Source organism: Eumetopias jubatus, unplaced genomic scaffold (assembly GCF_037043125.1).
Source record: "Eumetopias jubatus isolate StellerSeaLion01/CBP00866 unplaced genomic scaffold, mEumJub1_p1.0 scaffold_51, whole genome shotgun sequence".
Classification (NCBI taxonomy): domain Eukaryota; kingdom Metazoa; phylum Chordata; class Mammalia; order Carnivora; family Otariidae; genus Eumetopias; species Eumetopias jubatus.
In genome coordinates this window covers 450,333-467,264 of record NW_028274857.1, presented here as the reverse complement: position 1 = coordinate 467,264, position 16,932 = coordinate 450,333, and positions in this window count along the sequence as shown.

Sequence of the window (16,932 nt, the reverse complement as noted above, 5' to 3'; positions counted from 1 at the left end):
TGGTGGAAGCACAAGGAAGGTGTCGTGTCCTGTACTCATCTCTGAGAAAGAAGGCCGAGCGCAATGGGTCTTTCAGCCTAGCATATGGACGGGCTCATGAAGTCAGTAGAGATTGCAAGTGTACGCGTGCAGGCATAAGGAGAGTGCCCTATCCTTAACTTCGAGAAAGCATGACGGAGAGAGACCGTCTTTCAAGCGAACCCCTCTCCTGAGGATATATCGAAGCAGTGGCAAAAGGGGTTGTGGAAGCACAGCGCAAAGTTTCTATACGAAACTCGGAAAACAAGGTGGTGTAGAAGGCAGCTTTCCCCCGCGTCTTGGTTCAGGTTTAGGGAAGGGATACCCACTGCCCGTGCGGAAGCCTAGGGAAAGTACCATGGGCTGAAGTGTGAAAAGCAGGCCTGCGCAGAACGCAACGTTCAGCGCACATCTTGTTTCACGAAGAGAGATGCCTTTACCAATGTGTGTGTGGAAGCCTAAGGCCAAGTGCCATATATACTTACCCCCACGAAACACCGCTCTAGGAAACCCGTCGTTCAACTCACAGCTTCACTGAGGAAGTTTTTCTAAAGTGCGTGTGGAGGCCCAAGGAAAGTGTGACAGGCTTCCCTCTGAGAAGGAGGTCTGCGTGGAACGCCTCCTTCAACTCACGGCTTGTTTCCGGCTGACGGAAGGCTTCTCAAGGGTGTGTACGGTAGCCTAGGGAAAAAGCGTATACACTTCACTCTCCGGGGGGAAAAAAAGCTAGAACCCAAAAGCATCGGCGAGAAACCGTCTCTCAACGAACACCTTCTTTCCTGACGAGACAGAAACCTGTCCAACTCTGTGTGTGTGTGTGTGTGTGTGTGTGTGTGTGTGTGTGTGTGTGTGTGTGCCAGGGCTCGCGCGTGCGTGAGTGAATAAGGAAAGTGCCATGTACTCACCTGGGAAAAGCAAGTCTGCGTATACGGCAGCTCGCCACTAACATCTTCAGGTATCCTGGAGAGAGAAGCTTTTCCAAAAGTGGGTGTGGAAGCATCATGAAAGTGCCGTACGCTTTGCTACCGTTCCCTGGACCTAACTCCGAGAAACGTCCTCCCTGACGATAGAAAAGAGCTGAGCCATCTCAAGGCTGCGTGTGATCGCACAGGGACCGTTCCCTGGACCTAACTCCGAGAAACGCTTCGGGGTACAAGGCAGCATTCAACTGACATCTTCTTTCGTGAGCCCAAGAGCGTTTGCGTATGTAGGCGTGGAGGCGTCAGGAGAGCGCCGCAGACCGCCCTCTAAGAGGCAACCTCGCTTTTGCGAAGCCGTCTTTCACCTCACATCCTTTGCCTTGGAGACGGGAGCCTTTTACATAAATTTGGTGGAAGCACAAGGAAGGTGTCGTGTCCTGTACTCATCTCTGAGAAAGAAGGCCGAGCGCAATGGGTCTTTCAGCCTAGCATATGGACGGGCTCATGAAGTCAGTAGAGATTGCAAGTGTACGCGTGCAGGCATAAGGAGAGTGCCCTATCCTTAACTTCGAGAAAGCATGACGGAGAGAGACCGTCTTTCAAGCGAACCCCTCTCCTGAGGATATATCGTAGGAGTGGCAAAAGGGGTTGTGAAAGCAAAACGCAAGGGTTCTATAAGAAACTCGGAAAACAAGGTGGTGTAGAAGGCAGCTTTCCCCCGCGTCTTGGTTCAGGTTTAGGGAAGGGATACCCACTGCCCGTGCGGAAGCCTAGGGAAAGTACCATGGGCTGAAGTGTGAAAAGCAGGCCTGCGCAGAACGCAACGTTCAGCGCACATCTTGTTTCACGAAGAGAGATTCCTTTACCAATGTGTGTGTGGAAGCCTAAGGCCAAGTGCCATATATACTTACCCCCACGAAACACCGCTCTAGGAAACCCGTCGTTCAACTCACAGCTTCCCTAGGAAGTTTTCCTAAAGTGCGTGTGGAGGCCCAAGGAAAGTGTGACAGTCTTCCCTCTGAGAAGGAGGTCTGCGTCGAACGCCTCTTTCAACTCACGGCTTGTTTCCGGCTGACGGAAGGCTTCTCCAGTGTGTGTACGGTAGCCTAGGGAAAAAGCGCATACACTTCACTCTCCGGGGGAAAAAAAAGGAAGCACCCAAAAGCATCGTCGAGAAACCGTCTCTCAACGAACACCTTCTTTCCTGTCGAGACAGAAACATGTTCAACTCTGTGTGTGTTTGTGTGTGTGTGTGTTCCCGCGCGCGGGCGTGCGTGACTGAATAAGAAAAGTGCCATGTACTCCCCTGGGAAAAGCAAGCCTGCGTATACGGCAACTCGCCACTAACTTCTTCAGGTATCCTGGAGGGAGAAGCTTTTCCAAAATTGGGTGTGGAAGCATCATAAAAGTGCCGTACGCTTTACTACCGTTCCCTGGACCTAACTCCGAGAAACGTCCTCCCTGACGATAGAAAAGAGCTGAGCCATCTCAAGGCTGCGTGTGATCGCACAGGGACCGTTCCCTGGACCTAACTCCGAGAAACGAGTCGGGGTACAAGGCAGCTTTCAACTGACGTCTTCTTTCGTGAGCCCAAGAGCGTTTGCATATGTAGGCGTGGAGACGTCAGGAGAGCTCCGCAGACCGCCCTCTAAGAGGCAACCTCGCTTTTGCGAAGCCGTCTTGCAACTCACATCCTTTGCCTTGGAGACGGGAGCCATTTATATAGTCTTGGTGGAAGCACAAGGAACGTGCCGTGCCCTGTACTCATCTCTGAGAAAGAAGGCCGAGCGCAATGGGTCTTTCAGCCTAGCATATGGACGGGCTCATGAAGTCAGTAGAGATTGCAAGTGTATGCGTGCAGGCATAAGGAGAATGCCCTTTCATTAACTCCGAGAAAGCATGACGGAGAGAGACCGTCCTTCAAGCGAACCCCTCTCCTGAGGATATATCGTAGGAGTGGCAAAAGGGGTTGTGGAAGTAAAACGCAAGGGTTCTATAAGAAACTCGGAAAACAAGGTCGTGTAGAAGGCAACTTTCCCCCGCGTCTTGGTTCAGGTTTAGGGAAGGGATACCCACTGCCCGTGCGGAAGCCTAGGGAAAGTACCATGGGCTGAAGTGTGAAAAGCAGGCCTGCGCAGAACGCAACGTTCAGCGCACATCTTGTTTCACGAAGAGAGATGCCTTTTCCAATGTGTGTGTGGAAGCCTAAGGCCAAGTGCCATATATACTTACCCCCACGAAACCCCGCTGTAGGAAACCGGTCGTTCAACTCACAGCTTCCCTGAGGAAGTTTTTCTAAAGTGCGTGTGGAGGCCCAAGGAAAGTGTGACAGGCTTCCCTCTGAGAATGAGGTCTGCGTGGAACGCCTCCTTCATCTCACGGCTTGTTTCCGGCTGACGGAAGGCTTCTCAAGGGTGTGTACGGTAGCCTAGGGAAAAAGCGCATACACTTCACTCTCCGGGGGGAAAAAAAGCAAGAACCCAAAAGAATCGGCGAGAAACCGTCTCTCAACGAACACCTTCTTTCCTGACGAGACAGAAACATGTTCAACTCTGTGTGTTTGTGTGTGTGTGTGTGCCCGCGCGCGCGCGTGCATGACTGAAAAAGGAAAGTGCCATGTACTCCCCTGGGAAAAGCAAGTCTGCGTATACGGCCACTCGCCACTAACATCTTCAGGTATCCTGGAGAGAGAAGCATTTCCAAAAGTGGGTGTGGAAGCATCATAAAAGTGCCGTACGCTTTACTACCGTTCCCTGGACCTATCTCCGAGAAACGTCCTCCCTGACGATAGAAAAGAGCTGAGCCATCTCAAGGCTGCATGAGATCGCACAGGGACCGTTCCCTGGACCTAACTCCGAGAAACGCTTCGGGGTACAAGGCAGCTTTCAACTGACGTCTTCTTTCGTGAGCCCAGAAGCGTTTGCATATGTAGGCGTGGAGGCGTCAGGAGAAGGCCGCAGACCGCCCTCTAAGAGGCAACCTCGCTTTTGCGAAGCCGTCTTTCACCTCACATCCTTTGCCTTGGAGACGGGAGCCTTTTACATAAATTTGGTGGAAGCACAAGGAAGGTGTCGTGTCCTGTACTCATCTCTGAGAAAGAAGGCCGAGCGCAATGGGTCTTTCAGCCTAGCATATGGACGGGCTCATGAAGTCAGTAGAGATTGCAAGTGTACGCGTGCAGGCATAAGGAGAGTGCCCTATCCTTAACTTCGAGAAAGCATGACGGAGAGAGACCGTCTTTCAAGCGAACCCCTCTCCTGAGGATATATCGAAGCAGTGGCAAAAGGGGTTGTGGAAGCACAGCGCAAAGTTTCTATACGAAACTCGGAAAACAAGGTGGTGTAGAAGGCAGCTTTCCCCCGCGTCTTGGTTCAGGTTTAGGGAAGGGATACCCACTGCCCGTGCGGAAGCCTAGGGAAAGTACCATGGGCTGAAGTGTGAAAAGCAGGCCTGCGCAGAACGCAACGTTCAGCGCACATCTTGTTTCACGAAGAGAGATGCCTTTACCAATGTGTGTGTGGAAGCCTAAGGCCAAGTGCCATATATACTTACCCCCACGAAACACCGCTCTAGGAAACCCGTCGTTCAACTCACAGCTTCCCTGAGGAAGTTTTTCTAAAGTGCGTGTGGAGGCACAAGGAAAGTGTGACAGTCTTCCCTCTGAGAAGGAGGTCTGCGTGGAACGCCTCCTTCAACTCACGGCTTGTTTCCGGCTGACGGAAGGCTTCTCAAGGGTGTGTACGGAAGCCTAGGGAAAAAGCGCATACACTTCACTCTCCGGGGGGAAAAAAAGCTAGAACCCAAAAGCATCGTCGAGAAACCGTCTCTCAACGAACACCTTCTTTCCTGACGAGACAGAAACATGTTCAACTCTGTGTGTGTGTGTGTGTGTGTGTGTGTGTGTGTGTGCGCCCCTGCGCGCGCGTGCCTGAGTTAATAAGAAAGTGCTATGTACTCACCTGGGAAAAGCAAGTCTGCGTATACGGCAGCTCGCCACTAACATCTTCAGGTATCCTGCAGAGAGAAGCTTTTCTAAAAGTGGGTGTGGAAGCATCATGAAAGTGCCGTACGCTTTACTACCGTTCCCTGGACCTAACTCCGAGAAACGCTTCGGGGTACAAGGCAGCTTTCAACTGACGTCTTCTTTCGTGAGCCTAGAAGCGTTTGCATATGTAGGCGTGGAGGCGTCAGGAGACGGCCGCAGACCGCCCTCTAAGAGGCAACCTCGCTTTTGCGAAGCCATCTTTCACCTCACATCCTTTGTCTTGGAGACGGGAGCCTTTTACATAATCTTGGTGGAAGCACAAGGAAGGTGTCGTGCCCTGTACTCATCTCTGAGAAAGAAGGCCGAGCGCAATGGGTCTTTCAGCCTAGCATATGGACGGGGTCATGAAGTCAGTAGAGATTGCAAGTGTACGCGTGCAGGCATAAGGAGAGTGCCCTATCCTTAACTTCGAGAAAGCATGACGGAGAGAGACCGTCTTTCAAGCGAACCCCACTCCTGAGGATATATCGTAAGAGTGGCAAAAGGGGTTGCGGAAGCAAAACGCAAGGGTTCTATACGAAACTCGGAAAACAAGGTGGTGTAGAAGGCAGCTTTCCCCCGCGTCTTGGTTCAGGTTTAGGGAAGGGATACCCACTGCCCGTGCGGAAGCCTAGGGAAAGTACCATGGGCTGAAGTGTGAAAAGCAGGCCTGCGCAGAACGCAACGTTCAGCGCACATCTTGTTTCACGAAGAGAGATGCCTTTTCCAATGTGTGTGTGGAAGCCTAAGGCCAAGTGCCATATATACTTACCCCCACGAAACACCGCTGTAGGAAACCCGTCGTTCAACTCACAGCTTCCCTGAGGAAGGTTTTCTAAAGTGCGTGTGGAGGCCCAAGGAAAGTGTGACAGGCTTCCCTCTGAGAAGGAGGTCTGCGTCGAACGCCTCTTTCAACTCACGGCTTGTTTCCGGCTGACGGAAGGCTTCTCCAGGGTGTGTACGGTAGCCTAGGGAAAAAGCGCATACACTTCACTCTCCGAGGGGAAAAAAAGCAAAACCGAAAAGCATCAGCGAGGCACCGTCTCTCAAAGAACACCTTCTTTCCTGACGAGACAGAAACATGTTCAACTCTGTGTGTGTTTGTGTGTGTGTGTGTGTGCCCGCGCGCGTGCATGCGTGACTGAATAAGGAAAGTGCCATGTACTCCCCCTGGAGAAGCAAGTCTGCGTATACGGCAGCTCGCCACTAACATCTTCAGGTATCCTGGAGAGAGAAGCTTTTCCAAAAGTGGGTGTGGAAGCATCATGAAAGTGCCGTACGCTTTGCTACCGTTCCCTGGACCTAACTCCGAGAAACGTCCTCCCTGACGATAGAAAAGAGCTGAGCCATCTCAAGGCTGCGTGTGATCGCACAGGGACCGTTCCCTGGACCTAACTCCGAGAAACGCTTCGGGGTACAAGGCAGCATTCAACTGACATCTTCTTTCGTGAGCCCAAGAGCGTTTGCGTATGTAGGCGTGGAGGCGTCAGGAGAGCGCCGCAGACCGCTCTCTAAGAGGCAACCTCGCTTTTGCGAAGCCGTCTTTCACCTCACATCCTTTGCCTTGGAGACGGGAGCCTTTTACATAAATTTGGTGGAAGCACAAGGAAGGTGTCGTGTCCTGTACTCATCTCTGAGAAAGAAGGCCGAGCGCAATGGGTCTTTCAGCCTAGCATATGGACGGGCTCATGAAGTCAGTAGAGATTGCAAGTGTACGCGTGCAGGCATAAGGAGAGTGCCCTATCCTTAACTTCGAGAAAGCATGACGGAGAGAGACCGTCTTTCAAGTGAACCCCTCTCCTGAGGATATATCGTAGGAGTGGCAAAAGGGGTTGTGAAAGCAAAACGCAAGGGTTTTATAAGAAACTCGGAAAACAAGGTGGTGTAGAAGGCAGCTTTCCCCCGCGTCTTGGTTCAGGTTTAGGGAAGGGATACCCACTGCCCGTGCGGAAGCCTAGGGAAAGTACCATGGGCTGAAGTGTGAAAAGCAGGCCTGCGCAGAACGCAACGTTCAGCGCACATCTTGTTTCACGAAGAGAGATTCCTTTACCAATGTGTGTGTGGAAGCCTAAGGCCAAGTGCCATATATACTTACCCCCACGAAACACCGCTCTAGGAAACCCGTCGTTCAACTCACAGCTTCCCTGAGGAAGTTTTTCTAAAGTGCGTGTGGAGGCCCAAGGAAAGTGTGACAGGCTTCCCTCTGAGAAGGAGGTCTGCGTGGAACGCCTCCTTCATCTCACGGCTTGTTTCCGGCTGACGGAAGGCTTCTCAAGGGTGTGTACGGTAGCCTAGGGAAAAAGCGCATACACTTCACTCTCCGGGGGGAAAAAAAGCAAGAACCCAAAAGAATCGGCGAGAAACCGTCTCTCAACGAACACCTTCTTTCCTGACGAGACAGAAACATGTTCAACTCTGTGTGTTTGTGTGTGTGTGTGTGCCCGCGCGCGCGCGTGCATGACTGAATAAGGAAAGTGCCATGTACTCCCCTGGGAAAAGCAAGTCTGCGTATACGGCAACTCGCCACTAACATCTTCAGGTATCCTGGAGAGAGAAGCATTTCCAAAAGTGGGTGTGGAAGCATCATAAAAGTGCCGTACGCTTTACTACCGTTCCCTGGACCTATCTCCGAGAAACGTCCTCCCTGACGATAGAAAAGAGCTGAGCCATCTCTAGGCTGCATGAGATCGCACAGGGACCGTTCCCTGGACCTAACTCCGAGAAACGCTTCGGGGTACAAGGCAGCTTTCAACTGACGTCTTCTTTCGTGAGCCCAGAAGCGTTTGCATATGTAGGCGTGGAGGCGTCAGGAGAAGGCCGCAGACCGCCCTCTAAGAGGCAACCTCGCTTTTGCGAAGCCGTCTTTCACCTCACATCCTTTGCCTTGGAGACGGGAGCCTTTTACATAAATTTGGTGGAAGCAAAAGGAAGGTGTCGTGTCCTGTACTCATCTCTGAGAAAGAAGGCCGAGCGCAATGGGTCTTTCAGCCTAGCATATGGACGGGCTCATGAAGTCAGTAGAGATTGCAAGTGTACGCGTGCAGGCATAAGGAGAGTGCCCTATCCTTAACTTCGAGAAAGCATGACGGAGAGAGACCGTCTTTCAAGCGAACCCCTCTCCTGAGGATATATCGAAGCAGTGGCAAAAGGGGTTGTGGAAGCACAGCGCAAAGTTTCTATACGAAACTCGGAAAACAAGGTGGTGTAGAAGGCAGCTTTCCCCCGCGTCTTGGTTCAGGTTTAGGGAAGGGATACCCACTGCCCGTGCGGAAGCCTAGGGAAAGTACCATGGGCTGAAGTGTGAAAAGCAGGCCTGCGCAGAACGCAACGTTCAGCGCACATCTTGTTTCACGAAGAGAGATGCCTTTACCAATGTGTGTGTGGAAGCCTAAGGCCAAGTGCCATATATACTTACCCCCACGAAACACCGCTCTAGGAAACCCGTCGTTCAACTCACAGCTTCACTGAGGAAGTTTTTCTAAAGTGCGTGTGGAGGCCCAAGGAAAGTGTGACAGGCTTCCCTCTGAGAAGGAGGTCTGCGTGGAACGCCTCCTTCAACTCACGGCTTGTTTCCGGCTGACGGAAGGCTTCTCAAGGGTGTGTACGGTAGCCTAGGGAAAAAGCGTATACACTTCACTCTCCGGGGGGAAAAAAAGCTAGAACCCAAAAGCATCGGCGAGAAACCGTCTCTCAACGAACACCTTCTTTCCTGACGAGACAGAAACCTGTCCAACTCTGTGTGTGTGTGTGTGTGTGTGTGTGTGTGTGTGTGTGTGTGTGTGTGTGCCAGGGCTCGCGCGTGCGTGAGTGAATAAGGAAAGTGCCATGTACTCACCTGGGAAAAGCAAGTCTGCGTATACGGCAGCTCGCCACTAACATCTTCAGGTATCCTGGAGAGAGAAGCTTTTCCAAAAGTGGGTGTGGAAGCATCATGAAAGTGCCGTACGCTTTGCTACCGTTCCCTGGACCTAACTCCGAGAAACGTCCTCCCTGACGATAGAAAAGAGCTGAGCCATCTCAAGGCTGCGTGTGATCGCACAGGGACCGTTCCCTGGACCTAACTCCGAGAAACGCTTCGGGGTACAAGGCAGCATTCAACTGACATCTTCTTTCGTGAGCCCAAGAGCGTTTGCGTATGTAGGCGTGGAGGCGTCAGGAGAGCGCCGCAGACCGCCCTCTAAGAGGCAACCTCGCTTTTGCGAAGCCGTCTTTCACCTCACATCCTTTGCCTTGGAGACGGGAGCCTTTTACATAAATTTGGTGGAAGCACAAGGAAGGTGTCGTTTCCTGTACTCATCTCTGAGAAAGAAGGCCGAGCGCAATGGGTCTTTCAGCCTAGCATATGGACGGGCTCATGAAGTCAGTAGAGATTGCAAGTGTACGCGTGCAGGCATAAGGAGAGTGCCCTATCCTTAACTTCGAGAAAGCATGACGGAGAGAGACCGTCTTTCAAGCGAACCCCTCTCCTGAGGATATATCGTAGGAGTGGCAAAAGGGGTTGTGAAAGCAAAACGCAAGGGTTCTATAAGAAACTCGGAAAACAAGGTGGTGTAGAAGGCAGCTTTCCCCCGCGTCTTGGTTCAGGTTTAGGGAAGGGATACCCACTGCCCGTGCGGAAGCCTAGGGAAAGTACCATGGGCTGAAGTGTGAAAAGCAGGCCTGCGCAGAACGCAACGTTCAGCGCACATCTTGTTTCACGAAGAGAGATTCCTTTACCAATGTGTGTGTGGAAGCCTAAGGCCAAGTGCCATATATACTTACCCCCACGAAACACCGCTCTAGGAAACCCGTCGTTCAACTCACAGCTTCCCTAGGAAGTTTTCCTAAAGTGCGTGTGGAGGCCCAAGGAAAGTGTGACAGTCTTCCCTCTGAGAAGGAGGTCTGCGTCGAACGCCTCTTTCAACTCACGGCTTGTTTCCGGCTGACGGAAGGCTTCTCCAGTGTGTGTACGGTAGCCTAGGGAAAAAGCGCATACACTTCACTCTCCGGGGGAAAAAAAAGGAAGCACCCAAAAGCATCGTCGAGAAACCGTCTCTCAACGAACACCTTCTTTCCTGTCGAGACAGAAACATGTTCAACTCTGTGTGTGTTTGTGTGTGTGTGTGTTCCCGCGCGCGGGCGTGCGTGACTGAATAAGAAAAGTGCCATGTACTCCCCTGGGAAAAGCAAGCCTGCGTATACGGCAACTCGCCACTAACTTCTTCAGGTATCCTGGAGGGAGAAGCTTTTCCAAAATTGGGTGTGGAAGCATCATAAAAGTGCCGTACACTTTACTACCGTTCCCTGGACCTAACTCCGAGAAACGTCCTCCCTGACGATAGAAAAGAGCTGAGCCATCTCAAGGCTGCGTGTGATCGCACAGGGACCGTTCCCTGGACCTAACTCCGAGAAACGAGTCGGGGTACAAGGCAGCTTTCAACTGACGTCTTCTTTCGTGAGCCCAAGAGCGTTTGCATATGTAGGCGTGGAGACGTCAGGAGAGCTCCGCAGACCGCTCTCTAAGAGGCAACCTCGCTTTTGCGAAGCCGTCTTGCAACTCACATCCTTTGCCTTGGAGACGGGAGCCATTTATATAGTCTTGGTGGAAGCACAAGGAACGTGCCGTGCCCTGTACTCATCTCTGAGAAAGAAGGCCGAGCGCAATGGGTCTTTCAGCCTAGCATATGGACGGGCTCATGAAGTCAGTAGAGATTGCAAGTGTATGCGTGCAGGCATAAGGAGAATGCCCTTTCATTAACTCCGAGAAAGCATGACGGAGAGAGACCGTCCTTCAAGCGAACCCCTCTCCTGAGGATATATCGTAGGAGTGGCAAAAGGGGTTGTGGAAGTAAAACGCAAGGGTTCTATAAGAAACTCGGAAAACAAGATGGTGTAGAAGGCAGCTTTCCCCCGCGTCTTGGTTCAGGTTTAGGGAAGGGATACCCACTGCCCGTGCGGAAGCCTAGGGAAAGTACCATGGGCTGAAGTGTGAAAAGCAGGCCTGCGCAGAACGCAACGTTCAGCGCACATCTTGTTTCACGAAGAGAGATGCCTTTTCCAATGTGTGTGTGGAAGCCTAAGGCCAGGTGCCATATATACTTACCCCCACGAAACACCGCTCTAGGAAACCCGTCGTTCAACTCACAGCTTCCCTGAGGAAGTTTTTCTAAAGTGCGTGTGGAGGCACAAGGAAAGTGTGACAGTCTTCCCTCTGAGAAGGAGGTCTGCGTGGAACGCCTCCTTCAACTCACGGCTTGTTTCCGGCTGACGGAAGGCTTCTCAAGGGTGTGTACGGTAGCCTAGGGAAAAAGCGTATACACTTCACTCTCCGGGGGGAAAAAAAGCTAGAACCCAAAAGCATCGGCGAGAAACCGTCTCTCAACGAACACCTTCTTTCCTGATGAGACAGAAACCTGTCCAACTCTGTGTGTGTGTGTGTGTGTGTGTGTGTGTGTGTGTGTGTGTGTGTGCCAGGGCACGCGCGTGCGTGAGTGAATAAGGAAAGTGCCATGTACTCACCTGGGAAAAGCAAGTCTGCGTATACGGCAGCTCGCCACTAACATCTTCAGGTATCCTGGAGAGAGAAGCTTTTCCAAAAGTGGGTGTGGAAGCATCATGAAAGTGCCGTACGCTTTGCTACCGTTCCCTGGACCTAACTCCGAGAAACGTCCTCCCTGACGATAGAAAAGAGCTGAGCCATCTCAAGGCTGCGTGTGATCGCACAGGGACCGTTCCCTGGACCTAACTCCGAGAAACGCTTCGGGGTACAAGGCAGCATTCAACTGACATCTTCTTTCGTGAGCCCAAGAGCGTTTGCGTATGTAGGCGTGGAGGCGTCAGGAGAGCGCCGCAGACCGCCCTCTAAGAGGCAACCTCGCTTTTGCGAAGCCGTCTTTCACCTCACATCCTTTGCCTTGGAGACGGGAGCCTTTTACATAAATTTGGTGGAAGCACAAGGAAGGTGTCGTGTCCTGTACTCATCTCTGAGAAAGAAGGCCGAGCGCAATGGGTCTTTCAGCCTAGCATATGGACGGGCTCATGAAGTCAGTAGAGATTGCAAGTGTACGCGTGCAGGCATAAGGAGAGTGCCCTATCCTTAACTTCGAGAAAGCATGACGGAGAGAGACCGTCTTTCAAGCGAACCCCTCTCCTGAGGATATATCGTAGGAGTGGCAAAAGGGGTTGTGAAAGCAAAACGCAAGGGTTCTATAAGAAACTCGGAAAACAAGGTGGTGTAGAAGGCAGCTTTCCCCCGCGTCTTGGTTCAGGTTTAGGGAAGGGATACCCACTGCCCGTGCGGAAGCCTAGGGAAAGTACCATGGGCTGAAGTGTGAAAAGCAGGCCTGCGCAGAACGCAACGTTCAGCGCACATCTTGTTTCACGAAGAGAGATTCCTTTACCAATGTGTGTGTGGAAGCCTAAGGCCAAGTGCCATATATACTTACCCCCACGAAACACCGCTCTAGGAAACCCGTCGTTCAACTCACAGCTTCCCTGAGGAAGTTTTTCTAAAGTGCGTGTGGAGGCCCAAGGAAAGTGTGACAGGCTTCCCTCTGAGAAGGAGGTCTGCGTGGAACGCCTCCTTCATCTCACGGCTTGTTTCCGGCTGACGGAAGGCTTCTCAAGGGTGTGTACGGTAGCCTAGGGAAAAAGCGCATACACTTCACTCTCCGGGGGGAAAAAAAGCAAGAACCCAAAAGAATCGGCGAGAAACCGTCTCTCAACGAACACCTTCTTTCCTGACGAGACAGAAACATGTTCAACTCTGTGTGTTTGTGTGTGTGTGTGTGCCCGCGCGCGCGCGTGCATGACTGAATAAGGAAAGTGCCATGTACTCCCCTGGGAAAAGCAAGTATGCGTATACGGCAACTCGCCACTAACATCTTCAGGTATCCTGGAGAGAGAAGCATTTCCAAAAGTGGGTGTGGAAGCATCATAAAAGTGCCGTACGCTTTACTACCGTTCCCTGGACCTATCTCCGAGAAACGTCCTCCCTGACGATAGAAAAGAGCTGAGCCATCTCTAGGCTGCATGAGATCGCACAGGGACCGTTCCCTGGACCTAACTCCGAGAAACGCTTCGGGGTACAAGGCAGCTTTCAACTGACGTCTTCTTTCGTGAGCCCAGAAGCGTTTGCATATGTAGGCGTGGAGGCGTCAGGAGAAGGCCGCAGACCGCCCTCTAAGAGGCAACCTCGCTTTTGCGAAGCCGTCTTTCACCTCACATCCTTTGCCTTGGAGACGGGAGCCTTTTACATAAATTTGGTGGAAGCACAAGGAAGGTGTCGTGTCCTGTACTCATCTCTGAGAAAGAAGGCCGAGCGCAATGGGTCTTTCAGCCTAGCATATGGACGGGCTCATGAAGTCAGTAGAGATTGCAAGTGTACGCGTGCAGGCATAAGGAGAGTGCCCTATCCTTAACTTCGAGAAAGCATGACGGAGAGAGACCGTCTTTCAAGCGAACCCCTCTCCTGAGGATATATCGAAGCAGTGGCAAAAGGGGTTGTGGAAGCACAGCGCAAAGTTTCTATACGAAACTCGGAAAACAAGGTGGTGTAGAAGGCAGCTTTCCCCCGCGTCTTGGTTCAGGTTTAGGGAAGGGATACCCACTGCCCGTGCGGAAGCCTAGGGAAAGTACCATGGGCTGAAGTGTGAAAAGCAGGCCTGCGCAGAACGCAACGTTCAGCGCACATCTTGTTTCACGAAGAGAGATGCCTTTACCAATGTGTGTGTGGAAGCCTAAGGCCAAGTGCCATATATACTTACCCCCACGAAACACCGCTCTAGGAAACCCGTCGTTCAACTCACAGCTTCACTGAGGAAGTTTTTCTAAAGTGCGTGTGGAGGCCCAAGGAAAGTGTGACAGGCTTCCCTCTGAGAAGGAGGTCTGCGTGGAACGCCTCCTTCAACTCACGGCTTGTTTCCGGCTGACGGAAGGCTTCTCAAGGGTGTGTACGGTAGCCTAGGGAAAAAGCGTATACACTTCACTCTCCGGGGGGAAAAAAAGCTAGAACCCAAAAGCATCGGCGAGAAACCGTCTCTCAACGAACACCTTCTTTCCTGACGAGACAGAAACCTGTCCAACTCTGTGTGTGTGTGTGTGTGTGTGTGTGTGTGTGTGTGTGTGTGTGTGTGTGCCAGGGCTCGCGCGTGCGTGAGTGAATAAGGAAAGTGCCATGTACTCACCTGGGAAAAGCAAGTCTGCGTATACGGCAGCTCGCCACTAACATCTTCAGGTATCCTGGAGAGAGAAGCTTTTCCAAAAGTGGGTGTGGAAGCATCATGAAAGTGCCGTACGCTTTGCTACCGTTCCCTGGACCTAACTCCGAGAAACGTCCTCCCTGACGATAGAAAAGAGCTGAGCCATCTCAAGGCTGCGTGTGATCGCACAGGGACCGTTCCCTGGACCTAACTCCGAGAAACGCTTCGGGGTACAAGGCAGCATTCAACTGACATCTTCTTTCGTGAGCCCAAGAGCGTTTGCGTATGTAGGCGTGGAGGCGTCAGGAGAGCGCCGCAGACCGCCCTCTAAGAGGCAACCTCGCTTTTGCGAAGCCGTCTTTCACCTCACATCCTTTGCCTTGGAGACGGGAGCCTTTTACATAAATTTGGTGGAAGCACAAGGAAGGTGTCGTGTCCTGTACTCATCTCTGAGAAAGAAGGCCGAGCGCAATGGGTCTTTCAGCCTAGCATATGGACGGGCTCATGAAGTCAGTAGAGATTGCAAGTGTACGCGTGCAGGCATAAGGAGAGTGCCCTATCCTTAACTTCGAGAAAGCATGACGGAGAGAGACCGTCTTTCAAGCGAACCCCTCTCCTGAGGATATATCGTAGGAGTGGCAAAAGGGGTTGTGAAAGCAAAACGCAAGGGTTCTATAAGAAACTCGGAAAACAAGGTGGTGTAGAAGGCAGCTTTCCCCCGCGTCTTGGTTCAGGTTTAGGGAAGGGATACCCACTGCCCGTGCGGAAGCCTAGGGAAAGTACCATGGGCTGAAGTGTGAAAAGCAGGCCTGCGCAGAACGCAACGTTCAGCGCACATCTTGTTTCACGAAGAGAGATTTCTTTACCAATGTGTGTGTGGAAGCCTAAGGCCAAGTGCCATATATACTTACCCCCACGAAACACCGCTCTAGGAAACCCGTCGTTCAACTCACAGCTTCCCTAGGAAGTTTTCCTAAAGTGCGTGTGGAGGCCCAAGGAAAGTGTGACAGTCTTCCCTCTGAGAAGGAGGTCTGCGTCGAACGCCTCTTTCAACTCACGGCTTGTTTCCGGCTGACGGAAGGCTTCTCCAGTGTGTGTACGGTAGCCTAGGGAAAAAGCGCATACACTTCACTCTCCGGGGGAAAAAAAAGGAAGCACCCAAAAGCATCGTCGAGAAACCGTCTCTCAACGAACACCTTCTTTCCTGTCGAGACAGAAACATGTTCAACTCTGTGTGTGTTTGTGTGTGTGTGTGTTCCCGCGCGCGGGCGTGCGTGACTGAATAAGAAAAGTGCCATGTACTCCCCTGGGAAAAGCAAGCCTGCGTATACGGCAACTCGCCACTAACTTCTTCAGGTATCCTGGAGGGAGAAGCTTTTCCAAAATTGGGTGTGGAAGCATCATAAAAGTGCCGTACACTTTACTACCGTTCCCTGGACCTAACTCCGAGAAACGTCCTCCCTGACGATAGAAAAGAGCTGAGCCATCTCAAGGCTGCGTGTGATCGCACAGGGACCGTTCCCTGGACCTAACTCCGAGAAACGAGTCGGGGTACAAGGCAGCTTTCAACTGACGTCTTCTTTCGTGAGCCCAAGAGCGTTTGCATATGTAGGCGTGGAGACGTCAGGAGAGCTCCGCAGACCGCCCTCTAAGAGGCAACCTCGCTTTTGCGAAGCCGTCTTGCAACTCACATCCTTTGCCTTGGAGACGGGAGCCATTTATATAGTCTTGGTGGAAGCACAAGGAACGTGCCGTGCCCTGTACTCATCTCTGAGAAAGAAGGCCGAGCGCAATGGGTCTTTCAGCCTAGCATATGGACGGGCTCATGAAGTCAGTAGAGATTGCAAGTGTATGCGTGCAGGCATAAGGAGAATGCCCTTTCATTAACTCCGAGAAAGCATGACGGAGAGAGACCGTCCTTCAAGCGAACCCCTCTCCTGAGGATATATCGTAGGAGTGGCAAAAGGGGTTGTGGAAGTAAAACGCAAGGGTTCTATAAGAAACTCGGAAAACAAGGTCGTGTAGAAGGCAACTTTCCCCCGCGTCTTGGTTCAGGTTTAGGGAAGGGATACCCACTGCCCGTGCGGAAGCCTAGGGAAAGTACCATGGGCTGAAGTGTGAAAAGCAGGCCTGCGCAGAACGCAACGTTCAGCGCACATCTTGTTTCACGAAGAGAGATGCCTTTTCCAATGTGTGTGTGGAAGCCTAAGGCCAAGTGCCATATATACTTACCCCCACGAAACCCCGCTGTAGGAAACCGGTCGTTCAACTCACAGCTTCCCTGAGGAAGTTTTTCTAAAGTGCGTGTGGAGGCCCAAGGAAAGTGTGACAGGCTTCCCTCTGAGAATGAGGTCTGCGTGGAACGCCTCCTTCATCTCACGGCTTGTTTCCGGCTGACGGAAGGCTTCTCAAGGGTGTGTACGGTAGCCTAGGGAAAAAGCGCATACACTTCACTCTCCGGGGGGAAAAAAAGCAAGAACCCAAAAGAATCGGCGAGAAACCGTCTCTCAACGAACACCTTCTTTCCTGACGAGACAGAAACATGTTCAACTCTGTGTGTTTGTGTGTGTGTGTGTGCCCGCGCGCGCGCGTGCATGACTGAAAAAGGAAAGTGCCATGTACTCCCCTGGGAAAAGCAAGTCTGCGTATACGGCCACTCGCCACTAACATCTTCAGGTATCCTGGAGAGAGAAGCATTTCCAAAAGTGGGTGTGGAAGCATCATAAAAGTGCCGTACGCTTTACTACCGTTCCCTGGACCTATCTCCGAGAAACGTCCTCCCTGACGATAG